Genomic DNA, 18927 nt, shown 5'->3' with positions numbered 1-18927 from the left:
CCATGGATGTGTTGAGGACATCAGGTGGTAGGGACCTGTCCTATAGTAGAGGCAGGTGGATGGACCTGCCCTGGAGCAGCTGGCCTTACCCCAGGCACAGCCCTGCCAGAGCGCCTTCACTTTAATTAGGATTTGATCTGCAGTACACTCCAGGTGCCCACAGGAGAAGAGGCCCTGGGCCAGGCAGGCAAAGACTGCAGCATTGTACCACTTGGCCCCCATTACCCTGAGGACCACCTCCTTCCAGCAGCTGAGGAGGTCTCTCAGCTCCCACTCCATCCACCCTTGTTTTTTCTCAGTCCCAGGCCCCCTGTGAGGGCTCTGAGGTGGGGCTCTGGGGATCCAGTGGCGGGCAGCGGCTGGCCATTGTGCCTTTTTTGATGTTGGATGGTCGGGTGAGAGAAGCTACGTCTACCCGTGAAGCCTACATCGAAGTAGCTTATTTCGATGTAGCGACATCGAAATAGGCTATTTCAATGAATAACATCTACACGTCCTCCAGGGCTGGCAACGTTGACGTTCAACATCGACGTTGTGCAGCACCACATTGAAATAGGCGCTGCGAGGGAATGTCTACACGCCAAAGTAGCACACATTGAAATAAGGGTGCCAGGCACAGCTGTAGACAGGGTCACAGGGCAGACTAGCACTTCCGGGGCAACAGCTAGCCACTCCCTTAAAGGGCCCCTCCCAGACACAGCCTGCACAGCATGCAGTCTGCAGAGCCATAGGCACTCACACCTTGGGCGATGCAGTCATGATGGAGCAGCAGCCAGAGGTCCACCTAGCCGCCCCTGCAGAAGCAGTGCTTGCCCTGCTCCATGCCAGGCAGGAGGCAGCTGAGCACCTCCTTGCCACAAAGGAGGAGCTGCCTGCAGGGGAGGAGGACGCAACCCCCAACCCTGCAGCACCCCGACCCCACCGCCTCATACGTCACCAGCTGTGGAGCTACCCCACCAGCACAACTGGTGGGAGCGGCTGATGCTTGAGGAGTGGGAAGATGACCGCTGGCTCAGGAACTTTCGCATGAGCCAGCAGACATTCCTGGAGCTATGCCAGTGGCCCACCCCCGCACTCAGGCACCAGGCCGCCACCATGCAGCGTGCCCTCCCTGTGGAGAAATGGGTCGGCATCGCTGTCTGGAAGCTGGCCACTCCAGACAGCTACTGATCCGTGGGCCAGCAGTTTGGCGTCGGCAAGGCCACCGTCGGGGCTGTCCTCATGGAGGTAAGAGGACCGAGGGGGGGAGGCAGCCCTGGCCGGGGAGGGCCACACACACCCTGCTCTCCCATGTGCTTCCCCTGCAGGTCATCCGCGCCATCAACGCCATGCTTCTCCACAGGCTCGTGAGGCTTGGGGACCCAGATGCCACCATCACGGGCTTTGCCACCCTGGGCTTCCCCAATTTCTTTGGGGCTCTGGGTGGGACTCTCATCCCCATCCGTGCCCCGGAGCACAGTGGAGGACATTACATCAACTGGAAGGGCTACCACTCAGTGGTCCTCCAGGCTTTGGTGGACAGCCGGGGCTGTTTCCAGGACATTTATGTGGGCTGGCCTGGCAGCACCCACAACGCCCAGGTATTCCAGAACTTGGGCCTGTGCCGCTGGCTGGAGACAGGGACCTACATCCCCCAGCGGGAGATCCCTGTCGGGGACACCACCATGCCCCTCTGCGTCATCGCAGATACGGCATACCCCCCTCCGGCCCTGGCTCATGCACCCACACAGGGGCCGTCTGGCTGCCAGCCAGGAGCGCTTCAACCCGCGCCTGAACCACACGCGCCAGGTGGTGGAGCGCCCATTTGGCCGCCTCAAAGGGCGCTGGAGGTGTCTCCTCACCTGCCTGTATGCGGGCCCCACCAACATCCCCCAGATTGTGGGCACATGCAGCGCCCTACACAATCTGGTGGAAAGCAAGGGGGAGGCCTTCTTTCAGAGCTGGGCTGTGGAGGCCGGCAGGACCCCTGTGCAGCCACCCGCTGCCCCCAGTTGCCAGGTGGACCCCGAAGGGACCCGGGTCCAGGAGGCCCTGCGGGCCCACTTCGATGAGGCTGTGGGGTGAACGCTGGCAGGCCCCCACTGCCCCCCCCATCCTCCATAACACTCCCTGCCCCTATGCCCACACCACGGAGCACCCAACAGCACACCCCCACCTACTTTTCTTGTACAAATCAAACATGTTTACTTGAACTCTTCTTAATACTAACTATAGAACTTCTAACTAACTTATATATTACATGTATGTATATTAATATAAAAACAGGATAACAAGGAAGGGGAGAACTATTTACGGGGGGGGTGAAGGATCAGAAAGTGAAAATGGGGGTCACAAATAAATAAATACAAACTATGTACAGGGCAAAAAACCAGAAAAGTGGGGGGAATATATACAAAGGGCGGGGGGGAGCTCAAGCCCCTACCATCCAGCACTGGGGGTGGGCAGGGCTGGCTGGGGGCCGGGCGGACTGGAAGATACAGCTGGCTAGTGTCAGCTGGCCCCAGGTCCCCCTCAGTGGCGGGGCGACGGCGGACGGCGCGGTGACTGGAGCAGCAGGTGGAGCAGGCAGGGTGGGCGTGGCATGGGGGGCCAGGTAATCTGCTATGTGGTTGAATGTCTGCATGTAGGCTCCCCATGCCTCTTGGCGCCGGCGCCAGGCCAGCGCCCGCTCCTGCAGGTCCAGGTGGCGTTGCTCCACCCACAGCTGCTGCTCCGCAACCTCCACCTGCCAGCGGTGGAGGGCCAGCAGCTGGGGGTCCGTCGCCGGTGGCTGCTGCTGCTGGATCCGCCGTCTTGCCCGCCATGGGGCCGCTCGTTGCTCCACCGAGGGGCTGGCCTGGAGCAATGGCCCCAGAGGCGATTCCGGGACCACTGAAGCCTCACTGGTGCTCTCCGGTCCTTCCGATGGTGCAGCTGCGGAACAGAGGAGGAGGGGAAGAAGAGTGGAGACAGACATTAGTGTGGGCCCCGAGCCGTGGCCCTTGTTCCCCCACCCCGTCCCCTGGCGGGAGTGATTCTTACTTCACTCAACAGGTATGACAGGAGAGGTTTCTTAGGCAACAGATGCCCAGTTTCTCCCAGAAGTGACAGTACAGCAGTCAGAGACAGTCCTTCCAACCCATCCTGGGAAGAAGACCCCGAAGGGTGCCCCTCTGGGGTGTAGCTTTCCCCCTCCTCAGGCAGGCAGCCTTCTAGCTCTCCCTTCCCCTAGCCTCTATCTGTGGCCCCTGATTCAAAGCCAGCTCGGCTCCTCCCTCCTCGTTGTTCAGGGCAGAGGTGTAACCTGCCAGTTGTAGCGCCAGGATCATCCTTAGCCACTGGGAGCTATTCAGCTTGTTGCTCATATCTAGCCTGAGTCTCGCATTTGCACTCCGCCCACTCCATCACATGCTGCTGCTGGGTGTCCCACCCCCTCCCCCCAGGGGACCCTAGAGGTTCCGCTCCCCCCTGCCCCGGGGATGGGGCATGGCACTGTCATGCTGGGGGGGGCAGGGGCTGATGCATTCCTGTGAGGGACATGCCACTGTTGTCCTTGGGGCCATGGTCATCTGGGCATGTGGAGGGCCCTGGCCATGTCTATTACCCCCGCCCCTCAACCCCGGGGGTGTGCACCGGCGGGGTACATACCTGATGGTCCACTCCCACGGTCAGGGGACACCCGGGGGGCAGATGCCCAACTGCTGCTCTGGGATGGCAGGAGGAGGATCTGGAGGCTGGTGTCAGTGGAGGAGGAGTCCCCCTCCTCCTGCTCTGGTGCCCTGGGGGTGGGCTCTTGGGGGTCCCCCAGGGTGTGGGGCTTGCCTCCAGGGCGGACTGCGCCTCCGGGGCCTGCTGGGGCTCCTCAGCTGAGGTGTCAAGCGTGGCCAGAGGGGAGGAGGTGTGCCGGGGGCCCAGGATGTCCCTGAGCTCCCTGTAAAAGGGGCAAGTGACGGGGGCGGCTCTAGATCGGCTGGCCGCATCCCGGGCCTGGGCGTAACCCTGCTGCAGCTCCTTCACTTTACTCTGGACATGGTGACCCTGGGCGGCCAGGCCCTCGGCCAGCCGAGCGAACGCATCCACGTTCCGCCTCTTGCTCCCCATTACCTGGAGCACCTCCTCCTCGCTCCAGAGCCCCAGCAGGTCCCGAAGCTTGGCCTCTGTCCAGGAGGGGCCCTGCTGCCACTTCCTGGCCTGGCTCCTGCCCTGGGAACCCTGGCTTCCCTTCGGGGGGGTTCTCTGAGGGTGCTGGGGGGGCTGCCGGGCGGCCATCAGGTTGGTTGGGGAGGTGGGTGGATGAAGAAGAGCGTGCAGGTGAGCCTCATGTTATTGCTGCTGCCTGCACGCACTCTCAGCTTCCTGCACAGAAAGGGAGGGGGTGGGGACCTTTAAGGGGCCGCTCCACGCGGCCACCATTGAGCTGAGGGGCTCGAGAGAGCGTCTCTCAACCCCTCAGCTGATGGCCACCATGGAGGACCCCGCAATTTTGAAGTTGCGGGACGCGCAACGACTACACGTTCCCTACTTCAACGTTGAACGTCGAAGTAGGGCGCTATTCCCATCCCCTCATGGGGTTAGTGGCTTTGACGTCTCGCCGCCTAACGTCGATATTAACATCGAAATAGTGCCCAACACGTGTAGCCGTGACGGGCGCTATTTTGAAGTTAGTGCCACTACTTCGAAGTAGCGTGCACATGTAGACACGGCTAGAGAGTGCTGCAGTCATCTTGTGGCTGTGCTTCTAGCATGCTCTCAGCTTCCTGCCATGGGGTTTCTGGGTCCATGTTACTTTAAAGTCACCTGGAAACAGTGATCATAGAGCCCTGCTGCTGCAGGCCAGATTGTCTCCATGCTCCAGCTCGCTGGTGTCACCGCAGGCTCCACTTTTGAAAGAGTAGGCCGTGGAGCATCTAATGTGCATTCTTTCAAAATATTATTTTGAAAGGGAACACTCTTCTTGATATGGGATTGGGGTTGGAATTTTGAAATCTGCACTGTGTTCCTTCAATTTCCTATAGAAAGAACATGATTCATGTCTGGACACTCCGGGTGTGTCTACATTTGCATGCCTCTTTTGAAAAAGGCATGCAAATGAGGGAAATCAAAAAGACAAATGAGGTGCATATTTGGCAGTTTATCTGCATATTATTTCAAAAGAGCTTCTTTCGAAAGAAGAAAACCAGTGTAGATGCTGCTCTTTCAAAAGTAAACCCGTCTTTGAAAGAATCCTTCTTCCCTTCATATAATTCAGGAAACAGAGGGTAGTGGTGGTTGGTGACCCTCTTCTGAGGGGGATGGTGATAGCATCCCAGGAGGTATATGTTGTGTAGGATACCTAGGTTCCAATGCACAGATTTTCATCTTTTCTGACATGTAAAGGAAGTTACATTTCCTACCAGTTAGTTGTACAAATTCTTGTAGGAGGCTCAGGCAGAGATATAGCCATTCTGGATGTGAAGATGGTGTTGCTAGGAGTACTTCAGTTTCCTTGACCATGTGATGCTGTTCCAAGGAAGAAGGACTGTTGAGCAGAATGTGATTCACCTATCAAGGAAGGGGAAGTGCATATTTGCATATAAACTGGCTAGCCCAGTGAAAAGAGCTTTAAATTAGTTTGAGAGGGGGCTCGTGATCAAAGCCCACAGGAAAGTAAGAAACATGCAGATATGGGAGAAGGGTCACAATTTGTTAGGATTATGGCCCCGGTTCAAATTTTGAGGAGTAAAGGGACTTCAAAGTAGCCCAGGCACTTCGAAGTGGCTACAGGCATGCCTGCGCTTCAAAGTTGCCACAGGAAAATTAGCCCAATGAAGTGCTGCATATTCACCACAGCACTTCATTAGTAATCTTCCATTGCCCTGATTACCATGCCTCCTTCGAATTTGGGGGCAAGTTTCCACAAGCCCTTGGTTTGTTTCAGATCACCTCCCTCCTCCTCCTCCGTGTGGATTCACCAATGGCAAGTCATGCCTAACAAACCTGATTGCCTTCTGCAATGAGATGACTGGTTTGTGGATATGGGATAACTGGTGTATGTGATACCTTGATTTGTATCAAAGAACTTGATTTTTCCCCCACAGACTTCTTACCAGAAAGTTAAAGAAGAATGGCATGAGTGAAAGGACTATCTGGTGGATAGAAAGTTAAGTCAGGCACGAAGGGTGAATGACTAGCGGTGAATGGCTTGATGACAAGTTGGCAGACAGTATCAAGCAGTCTTCCTGGAGTTGGTCTGGGGCTTGATTGCAAATTTATGGATGATACCAACCTGCAGATAGAGGTAGATGTGCTGGAGGTAGGGATAGGGTCCAGAGTGATCTAGAGAAATTGGAGGATTGGGTCAAAAGGAAGCTGCTCATTCAATAAAGACAAGTGCAGAAGCCTGTACTTTGGATTGAAGAATCCCATGCACTGCTTTAGGCTGGAGACTAAGTGGTAGTTTTGCCAAAAAAAAAAAAAGAAAAAGGACCTGGGGATTATAGTAGATGAGATGCTAGATATGAGTCAACAGTGTGCCTTCCCTGTCAAGAAGGTTAATTAGACTGCATTAGTAGGAGCATTGCCAGGAGATCGGGAAAAGTAATTTTGCCCCTCTGTTCGGCCATATCTAGAGTTCTGCATCCAGTTTTGGCTCCTCACAACAGAAAGGATGTGGACAAACTGGAGAGTCCAGCAACAAAAATGATTAGGGGGCTGGGACACATGCCTTATGCAGAAAGGCTGAGGTAACTGAGATTATTTAGTCTGCTGAAGAGAAGAATCGGTGTGGTGGGGTGATTTGATAGCAGCCTTCAACCACCTGAAAGGGGAGTTTTAAAGAGGATGGAGCCAGGCTATTTTCAGTGGTAGCAGATGACAGAACAAGGAACAATGGTCTCAAGTTACAGTGGGGGAAATCTAGACTGGCAATTAAGAAACACTATTTTATTAGGAGTGTGATGAAGCACTGGAGTGGGTTACTCAGGGAGGTGATGGAATATCCATTCTTAGACATTTTGAATGCCTTGTTTGACAAAGCCCTCTCTTGGAGGATCTAATTGGGTATGGGCCTGCTTTCAGCAGGAGGCTGGCTAAATGACTTCCTGACATCTCTTTCGATACTAATCTTCTATTATTAGGGAAAAAAAATTCCTGTCAGTGTGGCTATTCATTGGAATAAATTGCCTAGAGAGCTTGGAGATCTCCATCCTTGGAGAGTTCTAAGAGCAAGTTAGACAAACACCTGTCGGATAATACTTTGGTCTAGATAATACTTTGTCCAGCCATGAGTTCAGGGGACTGGACTAGAGGAGGTCTTGGCATCCCTTTCATTCCTATGTTTCTATAAATGGCTGTACTGGTCTCATTTGATGTCCTTAGGGAGCCCAAAATTAGTTTGTGGTCTGGAGAAAATATCATCACAAGCAAATTTTAGGATGCAAAGGTAATAGTGTCACTGTCCTGTGATGTATCCATCCAGCAGATCTCAAAAGATTTTGTGTAGGTTTTACTTCCAACATAATAAACATTCCTTTCACCTGTCACCATTCCATTCAACAATGCTAATACTTGTGATTTTGAGCATCTTTTTCATCAGCTATTTATTGTCTTCCTAGTGTTCTTAAATCACTACCTATCTTTTGTCTCCATGTTTGAATATTCATCTTGCTTCTCCTTGGTTGCTTGATGTCTTTTGAAGAAGAGGTCTCTTCTGACTAATAGTGACAGTTACTACAATGTTAAACTGGAGACCTGATGGTTTTGATCTTTGCCAACTTTGTTCTTTCCTTTGTAAAAGTCAGCATAAATACACGTCTTGCCATTGTACTCTGCAATCATCACCTAAGCTCATGATCCAAGCCGCCTTCTGGGGAGCCGGAGGGGAGGTGGAGTGGATGTCTTATATAATCCTTTCATGAAAGTGTCAGTGGCTATGTCTACTGGAGAGGGTTTTTCCTACAAAACTGGGCTTTAAAATTCCTCACTTTAAAACTGATAAAAGGAAATTTGTATAGGGGTGATGTTGTGCAAAGGTATATGCTGTGTAGGATACTTAGATTCTAATGCGCAGATTTTCCTCTTTTGTGACATACAAAGGAAGTTTCATTTCCCATCAGTTAATTGTATAAATTCCTGTATACAAGAAAGCAAAGTCTCAAATTTAGACCACCCTCAGTCAGTGTTCCCTGTAAGCGGAGTGCTTGGACAGCTGCCCCAGGGAGATTCTTTTGTTGTCCAACTGATTAACAGAGTGCCCACAGCTGTCAGCATTTTTCTATTGGTGGTGCACATCTGCATATGCCTTGGTGCACATAACAAAACTTATTCTGCCTTATGTATGGGAAAAAGTAGATTGAACCCTGCCCTGACTCAGCAAAAACCCTAAATACATGCTTAGTTTTAAGCACATGCTCATCCCATCCTTATTCACTAAAGTGCTTTGACACTTGTGCAGCATAGCACTTGCACATGTATTAAATATAAAGCATACGATTGACTTAATGGGATTACTCCTATGCATAACATTAAGCACATGCTTCAGTACTTTGCTGGATCAAAAGGTGAATGAAAATTTTGCCACTGACTTGAATGGGACCAGTATGTCTCCCGCTTCTCTACTTGATCTAAGTCCTGCACTACTTTTGCTAGTCTAGGTTCAGGTGTCCCTTCAACAGAGACTGCCAGTGTTGATGTGCTGCTGGATTTTGCTACATCCATGAATCTGAGATCACTTGGTGAAGGGACATTGTCAGACTATTTAGGCACTTTAGGATTGTCTGATAATTAGGTGCTGTGCAACATCAGTGGAAAAGACTTGCAGATATTTTTCTTCTAAAAGATGAATGAATAAGAGTGCTCTTGTTACAATTCTATGAATTCCTTGTGATAACAGAGATGCAGGTATGTTTGTGATCATTCTGTTTACTGAAGTGACCCCTGGGTTCACACACATTCACAGCATTTTAATCCTCCTCCTGAACTTGGTCCTACAACCATTGACTTCAGTAGAAATTGTCTCAATCCCATTATCCTCCATGTATGAGTCTGCATTGTCTTCTTGGGATTACCTAATTTCTAATTCCAGCTCAAAGGGCCCCAAGGCACATTTAAAGCAATGAGCAATGTGAATGCCAAGACACTTAAAATGGCATTAAAGAGACTTAAAAAGGCCAAAATAATTTGAGAGACTACCAAAGCATAATCCACAGGGGAAACCTACTAATATTTCCCATGCATTTATAATGCATGTTTGCTACAACATACCAAGAAGGCAATATATTAGAGATTCTGATGGCAAACTTCTTTTCCTATTAATGACAAAACTGCCATTCACTTTAATGAGGTCAGGGTTTCACCCCAAATTTCTTAGTGACATAAATTGCACATTCTAAAGGAGTCTTTTTCAACAATGGAATATTCTACCTGGCCACATGACTGGCTTTACTAATTAGAAGAAAAATGTGCTTCCAAAGCTGTGTCTACACGTGCACGCTACTTCGAAGTAGTGGCACTAACTTCGATGTTAGGCGGCGAGACGTCGAAGTCGCTAACCTCATGAGGGGATCGGAATAGCGCCCTACTTCGACGTTCAACGTCGAAGTAGGGACCGTGTAGACGATCCGCATCCTGCAACGTCGAAATTGCCGGGTCCTCCATGGCGGCCATCAGCTGGGGGGTTGAGAGATGCTCTCTCTCCAGCCCCTGCGGGGCTCTATGGTCACCGTGGGCAGCAGCCCTTAGCCCAGGGCTTCTGGCTGCTGCTGCGGCAGCTGGGGATCCATGCTGCAGGCACAGGGTCTGCAACCAGTTGTCGGCTCTGTGTATCTTGTGTTGTTTAGTGCAACTGTGTCTGGGAGGGGCCCTTTAAGGGAGCGGCTTGCTGTTGAGTCCGCCCTGTGACCCTGTCTGCAGCTGTGCCTGGCACCCTTATTTCGATGTGTGCTACTTTGGCGTGTAGACGTACCCTCGCAGCGCCTATTTCGATGTGGTGCCGCGCAACGTCGAAGTTGAACATCGACGTTGCCAGCCCTGGAGGACGTGTAGACGTTATTCATCGAAATAGCCTATTCACGTGTAGACGTAGACCAACTGAACCACACTGGACTGGTTCTTTAGCTAGTGGAAATGTGCATACCACCCCATTTGGTCCAAATCCACAACAAGATTCTAGAACATAAAATCACAGAATCATAGGGCTGGAAGGGACCTCAGGAGGTCATCTAGTCCAGCCCCCTGCTTCAAGCAGGATCAAGCCCCACTAAGTCATCTCAGCCAGGACCTTGTCCAGCCAATATTTAAAAACTTCGAGGGAAGAAGAATCCACCACCTCTCTAGGCAACACGTTCCAATGCTTCACCACCCGCCTAGTGAAGTAATTTTTCCTAATATCTAACCTACACCTCTCCCTCTTCAACTTCAGACCATTACTCCTTGTTCTGCCATCTGATGCCACTGAGAACAGTTTCTCACCCTCCTATTTAGAGCTCCCCTTCAGGAAGCTGAAGGCTGCTATTAAATCATGCATAAGTCTTCTCTTCTGTAAACTAAACAAGCCCAAATACCTCAGCCTATCCTCAGGTCTTGTGCTCCAGCCCCTTAATCATTTTTTACTGGGGGGCTCCAAACCTGGACACAATATTCCAGATGTGGCCTCAGCAGTGCCAAATAGAGGGGAGCAACTACTTCTCTAGATCTGCTTGAAATGCTCCTCCTAATGCACCCTAGTATGCTGTTAGCCTTCTTGGCTACAAAGATGCACTGTTTACTTTTATCCAGCCTTTCATCCATCATAACCCCTAGGTCCTTTTCTATCGTACTGCTGCTGAGCCAGTTGGTCCCCAGCCTGTAACAATGCTTGGGATTCTTCTGCCCCAGGTGCAGGACTCTACACTTCTCCTTGCTGGACCACATCAGATTTCTATTAGCCCAGTCCTCCAATTTATTCGGGTCACTTTGGATTCTCTCTACCCTCCAGTGTGTCTACCTCTCCCCCTGGTTTTGTGTCATCCGCAAACTTGCTGAGGGTGCGATCCAGTCCCTCATCCAGCTCATTAATAAAGATGTTGAACAACACTGCCCCTAGAACCAAGCCTTGTGGCACTCTGCTTGAAACCGGTCGCCATCCAGATACTGAGCCATTGATCACTACCCATAGGGCTTGACCATCAAGCCAGCTTTCTATCCATCTTATAGTCAAGGATTCAATCCATATTTCCTTAATTTATGGACAAGAATGTTGTGGGAGACTGTATCAAAAGCCTTGCTGAAGTCAAGGTATATCACATCCACTGACTTCCCCCAAGTCCACAGAGCCTGTTACCTTGTCATAGAAGCTAATCAGATTGGTCAGGCAGGACTTACCCCTGGTGAATCCATGTTGGTTATTTTTGATTGCTTTCCCTCTTCCTAGTGTTCCAAAATCGTGCCAGATGTTTTGTATAATACAGAAATAGCTGATTTCTATCCAGAAGATGCTGTCATGATGATGGTGGGGTGAAACTTTACTGACACTGGTGAGCCTCATAATTACTCTATATTTAGGGTAAATATCCAAAGCAGTTATGTTCCTTTGAGTAAAACACCTGAAATGGTACAACCCAAGGCCCAAACTACAGACCGCATAGAAAGTTGGTCACATGCTGAGTTATGTGGTGGAGGGGGGTTGCTGAGTGTTACAAGCATGCATAAATCATGCATTTGTATTTGAGAGAAACTAGGAGAGCCAGAAGCAGACACCAGGTATGAGACCCACAACTTTTGGAGCACAGTGCTGGCTGGAGAGAGGTGTGGAACTGAAAGCAAAAAATTGCTTCCTGTTGCTTTGATTCCTACTCTGTTCAGGAAACTAGGACTCTGTACATTCGTTGTAGCTAAACAGCACTGCATCAGATACATACCTGACTCCATCCTCAGTTTCTCCTCTCGGTGGAAACAACTCAGCAAAGTCCTGAATATTGTTTGGCTGTTCAGGTGGAAAGGGTCAACAATAGAAAAAAATATCTTCAGGCAACGTGAAATAGAAGTGGAAAGTTATGAACAAAACCAACAGTGAACTGAAGAGCCTAAAACAGTTTTTCTCTAAGCAATACTTACTAAATGCACTAGAGTGTGATTTTTCCAGAAAGCCTAAGCGGCTTAGGAGACTAAATCTCATTGACTTTCAAGGGGACTTTGGGTCTTAAGTAACAGGTACCTTGGAAAACTTTTATCCCTAGTCTATGTAGTGTATAAGGCTGATCTCAATAGACAGACAAATTAAGATGAGTTCAGGTCCTATCTAGCCCCACGTTCACTGTATCCTTGTATGTGAGTGGGCAATTGGTTAGTGAAATAACCTGTGTAGGTAACAGAGAGGAAGCTGTGCTAGTCTATACACTATTGAAACAAAAAGCAGTCAAGTAGCACTTTAAAGACTAGCAAAACGAAAGCTCACCTAATAAACTATTTTGCTAGTCTTTAAAGTGCTACTTGACTGCTTTTTGTTCTGTCTGTAAGTGTTTCATTGTGATGCTGAAGCCATACATTCACCTTCTCAGCAAAGTCATGATTTATGCTTTTCTTTTGGATTTCAGACTGTTTTAAAATGACATGGGTAAGTTCACTGCTGCCATGAACAACTTGGCAAACAATCCAAAATCCTGCAATAGTTGTTTTGGGAGGATGCTCTTCAGAAAGAGATGGTGCAACACTGAAAACTAAGTTTTATATACAGAGCATATTTAGGAGATTTTTGAAAGTTACAGAAATGATATCAAGCCCTGAACAGATAAGGTAAGTGCCAAGAAACATTCAAATTCACACTGTTACCCTTTTCTCTTCCCATCCAATTCACAGACATTAAGGCAGAAAAAAAAGTAGATCATCTAGTCTGACCTCCTGCATACCACAGACCATCAAAGTTATTTCTGTATTGATTCCTATGACTTCCATCCGGTCAAAGCAAAGCTTGCAAAGAAAAAAACTAAGCATTTAGAGTCTTGATTTGAAGACATCCCAAGATGAAGATCACATTACTTTCCTTGGTAATTTGTGCACTAGCTAATCACCCTCACTATTAAAAAAAATTCTGCTTTATTTCCAATTTGAACATGCTTGGATTCAACTGTCAGGCATTGGTTTTCACTCTGTCTTTCCCTGTGAAATTGAAGAGCCCTTAGTATTTTCACCCTGTGATATACTGTAATCAAGAAACATCTCAATCTTTTTCTGATAAGACGAGCAGATGAAGCACTTTCTGTGTCTCACTGTAACATTTTTTCAAGCCCTTGAATATTTTCATGACTTTTTTGCACCCTCACCATTTTTCCAGCATCCTTTCAAAAATCTGGACAATAGAACAGCACACATTGGTCTCATATTGGTCTCACCAATGCTGTATGTAGGTAAAAAATTCAAGTCTTACTCCCCTGTCCGAACATCTGGGAGCAGATGCTGAGTGTCCAGTCTGACCCCTTATGTCTTTACAGAGTCATTGCTTTGCAAGATACAGTACCTCATTCTGTAGCTATTAATATATTGTACTTGATTTGGATAGGGCTGCTCTTACAAAGTAATTCAAATTGCTCTGTATATCAGCCCTGCCCTTATTATTTGCCATTCTGTCAATCGTTATTTTTTTTAAACTACAGTGATTCACTTCCAGATCACTGATGACAGTGTTGTATACAGTCAGGCGTTGTATCCGTTCCTTGAAGAACAACACTAGAAATGCCCCCATTCAGTGATGATTTCCATTGATAATGTTTTGAAATCTGTCAGTTAGCTAGCTCTTAATGATTAATGTGTACTTTAGTGGTATTTTTTTGATGCTAATTTTTTAAACTGAATTTTGTGCGGTACTAAATCAATAAGTAGGCATCCTTCAGTCTGCATAGACTATGGATCACGCCCTTTATAGTTTCAATTGAGGACTTCATTTACAGCATCTACTGTGATTATGAAGACCCACACAAGAGTGACAGTCCTTGCTGCATCTCTTGCAGATGTGGTGGGTGTCTGGCAAGTCCTTAGTGTGCTTTCTGTGTGCTCGTTTCTCCTCTGCTAGCTGTCTGATCCTCATTTCACCCTTCTGAAGGCCCTTGTGTAACCCCTGCCTCTATCTGCTGCGGTTGTCTGCAAGTTCTTCCCAGTTGTCCAGCTCGATGTCTACCTCTCTGAGGTCTCTCTTGCAGACATCTTTGTAGCACTACTGGGGGCATCCGGGAGGTCTTTTGCCAAAGGCTAGCTCACCATACAGGATGTCTTTTGGAATCCTTCCATCATTCATCCTGTGGACGTGGCCAAGCCAGCGGAGTCGACGCTGCCTGAGGAGGGTGTGCATGGTTGGGATTCCAACTTGCTCGAGGATGGCGGTGTTGGTCACTCTGTCCTTCCATGATATTCCAAGGATGCGCCTGAGGCAGTGCAAGTGGAAGACGTTCAGCCTCTTTTCCTGGTGGGCATACAGGGTCCAAGTCTCACTGCCATAAAGGAGGGTGCTGAGGATACAGGCTCTGTAGACTTGCATTTTGGTGTGAGTGTACAGCTTCTTGTTGTTGTTCTACACTCTCTTGCTGAGTCTGGACAGAGTTGTGGCCGCTTTTCTGATCCTCCTGTTTAGCTCAGTGTCCAACAACAGGGTGTCAGTGATGGTGGACCCGAGGTAAATGATCTCGTGGATGACCTCTAATGTATAGTTGTCAATGCTGATTGATGGGGATTCAGCAACATCCTGACAGAGTAGGTTTGTCATCTTTAGGCTGATGGTAAGCCCAAAGTCCTTGCACGCTTTGGAGAACTGATCCAAAATGTCCATTATATCCACCCAGTTACCTTTACATCATGTTTAAGGGAAAATATACAAGCTTAATATAAAAATGAAATCAGGTTTCTTTGACAAAACTTAATTTCCCATAAAACTTCATTGGCTAGTATTTTTTATTCCTACACTTTAACTCTTGCTTGGTGTGCCATCTGTTGTCTCATTTTTCACTTGTAATGTAAAATCTTGGAGCAGAAATCATCTTTTTTAAGATATCTATTCTGCGTCTAGCACAATGTAGATGGGGCCTCTAGATGCTATTGTGGTAAAAAGTAATAATGCTAATAATGCATGAGGGTTGTCATTTTCTAGTCGGCTAGGACTGATGTCACAAAGGCATAAGATAAAATTTGTTAAGCACTGTGTTTTGTATGGAAATCTTTACTACAACATTCTATAATCCTGTGGAGGGAAAGGAATCGTACAATGGCTCTATTGACCATTACTCCAGATCATGTCTAGAATGAACTGAAAATGTGTGTAATTTTCCCCGAGACAATCTCTGTCTACCAGGCTCTGGAAAGCAATGGCATGAACATGTATGAAATCAATTTGCCATTAATTTGGCTTTCTCTATGGCAACTTATTAGGATGGATTTCCTGCAGCTGACTGCTGCCAAAAGAGGACCTATTACACATGAGTTAAAAATGGAGCATGGTACGTTAGCTTGCACATGGAACTGACTTGTGTCTTTCTCAGCATGGGACAGTCGCACAATATATATATGAGGTGATGGGATACTGAGCCATTGACTGCTATGAACCCAGTTCAATGTATTTGCGTAAAAGACAGTCATTAGCAGAGTAGAAAGACATACATGTTCTGAATTCAGTGAAGCTGAAAGAAAAATACACAGTGGATTGAGATAATATGGTTGTTATTCTAAGTCACTTTAATACTTGTGTGATCAGATTGCCACTTGCAATAATACTATTGCCTGTGGGTTCATGTGTGTCAGTTATCCTTAGAGGAGTAGCCATGTTAGTTTGTAGGCTTCACAAATAGCAAGTAGTCCTGTATCACCTTAGAAACTTAAAAGTTTATTAGGCCATAAGCTTTCATGGGTAAAACACATTCAATCACCAGAAGAAGTGGGTCTGACCCACAAAAGCTCATGACCTAATGGATTTGTTAGTCTCTAAGGTGCTACTGACTGCTTGCTGTGTGTCATTTAAGAACTGCTCACAACAGGGAGCAGTGTAAAGTTTCATAGCCACTAGCGTGGCTCATAGAAGAATTTTTTCACTAGCAGACAAAGAAGTAAGCTCACTGCTACCTACTCCTCCCACTAAGTTGGCCCCACACAGGCCACGTCTACACTACAGTGCTCTTTCAAAATATGATCTTCTGGAAGATCTTTCAAAAGAGCTCATCCACACACTAAAAAGTGGATTGAAAGATCGATTTGCTCTTTCGATAGAGAGCATCCACACAACCCTCGCTCTTTTGAAAGAACAGGCCTAGGATCAAAAAATCCAGAGCCATGAGGACAGCTCTTTTGAAAAATGGGCCCATGGAGGCTATGTCTACGCTGGCGCCCCCCGCATCAAAAGGGACATGCAAAAATGGCCCATCGAATATGCAATTTGCATATCCATCACCTCATTTGCATAATGATGGCCATTCCCCATTCCCAGAAGTGCTGTTTTCGGAAGCCAAAACAGCCATATAGATAGGGTTCCTTCGAAAGGGAAGCCTGCTTTCGAAAGCACCCTTCTCCCTAATTTTTTTCAGGAAGAAGGGTGCTTTTGAAAGCTGGGCTCCCTTTTGAAGGACGTGGCCTGAGCGTGCTGGTGTGAGGATGGGTAGGTGCAAGTGCCCATTTCAGATGAGGTGTTTGCCTAGGGAGTAGGACACAAGTAATCCCTGTTCCCAGGAACTGGATTTGGACCTGGTCCTAAGAAGGGCCCTAGAAAAGGGAGTGGGAGAGGTTGCTCAGGCACCTTATGTAAAATGGACATTTTGTTAAAGAAAGAGAGATTTGATTCTGATAATGAGCAGATACAAATGTCAGAGTGCCAGTGAAGTCAACGGGACATTTTATTTGTCCCATAGGAGAGGATCTATGAGGAATCGAATTCCTAGCCACTCAGATAATGGGAACAATATCTATTCTTGGCTGCTGCTAAAATAGTTTCATAGCAAGCCAGATCCCACAAAGTCACAGACAACAAAATGGAAACCTACTGCAGTCTTGTCTACACAGCAAAATTATTTTGAAATGGCAGCTGCTATTTTGAAAGAACTATGTGAGCATCTACACAATACAATCACTATTTTGAAATCTCTAAATAGCGGGTGCCTTACTTTGAAACTGGTAAACCTCATTGCATGAGGGACAGTACCTATTTCAAAGTAGCAGAGGGGTAGCCATGTTAGTCTGTATCCACAAAACTACAAGAAATCCTGTGGCACCTTACAGACTAACATTCTCTGGAGCATAAGGTTTCATAAGCAAAGGCCCACTTTGTCAGATGCATGTCAAAATAGGTATTGCAAAATAGGGGCTGTGTAGACAGGGAATAGAACTTGTTTTGAAATCAACCGTAATCCAATGGCTCTATTTTGAAATAGCTGAGAGCTCTTCTAGGATAGCTTATTCGGGAATAATGCTGCTATGTAGATGTAGCCCTTCCGGTTAAATGCTGAGATTATCAACAGCGACTGGTGATTTGAGATGCCAGAAAGAGGCAATGTTTGCAGAGAGTTGGGGTAGCAGCTTTCCTCTGACAGAAAAGCCAGTGCTTTGACAGTGTCTCAAGTTGAGCACACAAACAATGAAACAAACAATCACTAGCTGAAGTCCTCTTTTCAATTTTTTTGCCAGAATCTTCCTCCTCTGTGCAAGGAGACTATGCATCTGTCTATGTCTTGTAGTTATATGGTTCTGTCAAATGTCGTGTCTCAGGGTCACCTCCTTGAGATGAAGATAAATACCTAGCTGACCACATAAAACACTCCAAACATTCCTTGAGCAACATGTGTCCTGTAATCTGGCCCTGAGGAATGGAGTATAACCCTTTAGCTATACCTCTTAGCAAGCCTGCTGTAATGTAGGGGCCTTCCCCCAGGCTTAATAAGCCACACAAGCGTGGCAGCCCGGGGCTAGCTGTGATCATAGAAGTTTTCTGACTCCTGCTTGACTGGAAGTAGTGGTGTGAGCTCATGTTTGCTTGTTATCTTTCTCAGCACAGGCAGCCCCCATTAGATACATATTTGAGTACCACACGATTTTTAATAACATATCCTCACAGCCTCCCTGTGCTGGTGTTCACCTTTAATAGCTTTTCTTTGCCTTGGTTCCCCATCTAAGTGGCTTACTCAGGGCTCGGGCAAAGAAGGTATTTGACTGAAAGCCTCTCAGCTCCTGGACTTGCACCCTTATCGCTATACTATCCTTCCTCTCTTCTCAAACCCTCATGCTATGTCTACACTACAGAGATCATTCGAAAGAAGTTCTTGCAGATGAGATCTTCCAAAAATGCTTCTGTCAAAAGATCACATCCATACAGGAAAAAAAGTGGATTGAAAAATTAACCTGCTCTTTCAATGGTGAGAATCTACACAGCCCCTGCTTGTTCAAAAGAATGGACCAGGGATTGAAAAATCCAGCACCATGAGGACAGCTCTTTTGATAGAAGGGCCTGGGAGCATCTACACACTATCATTTTTAAGACTCTTTCAGAAAAAGTCTCTTTTCCTCATCTGGGAGCAGAAGAGGGCCACCATAAAAAGGCCACGTTCTTTTAATTTAAGATTGAAAGAGTGCATTGTGTGTAGGTGCTCCACAATTTTTTTCATTTGAAAAAGGCTGTGCTTTTTCCAAAAAACTTGCTAGTTTAGATACAGTCTCAGAGACAATTATTTATATGCAGATTTCATCCTTTAGTATACTGTAATTCTGGTACACTAAGATATTCTGAAAAGGTGATTTTAAAGTTTAATTCTTAGACTTTTCTAGTTTTATTTCCTTTGAAAGCTACACAATAATGTGAAAAGGATCCTCCAGCAAAATCACCAATCCCCCATGCAAGTTTCACTCTACTCTTTGTGGGCAGGTTTGGCTGTTAGAGAGCCACTGGGAGAATTTCATCTTACCAAGAGGATGGAGGTATTAGAATCATAGAATCATAGAACACTAGGACCGGAAGGGGCCTCGAGAGGCCATCGA

The sequence above is a fragment of the Carettochelys insculpta genome, chromosome 16 (genome assembly GCF_033958435.1).
Source record: "Carettochelys insculpta isolate YL-2023 chromosome 16, ASM3395843v1, whole genome shotgun sequence".
NCBI classification, from domain to species: Eukaryota; Metazoa; Chordata; order Testudines; family Carettochelyidae; genus Carettochelys; species Carettochelys insculpta.
The sequence above is the reverse complement of the archived record's forward strand: the minus strand, read 5'-3'. Positions refer to the sequence as shown.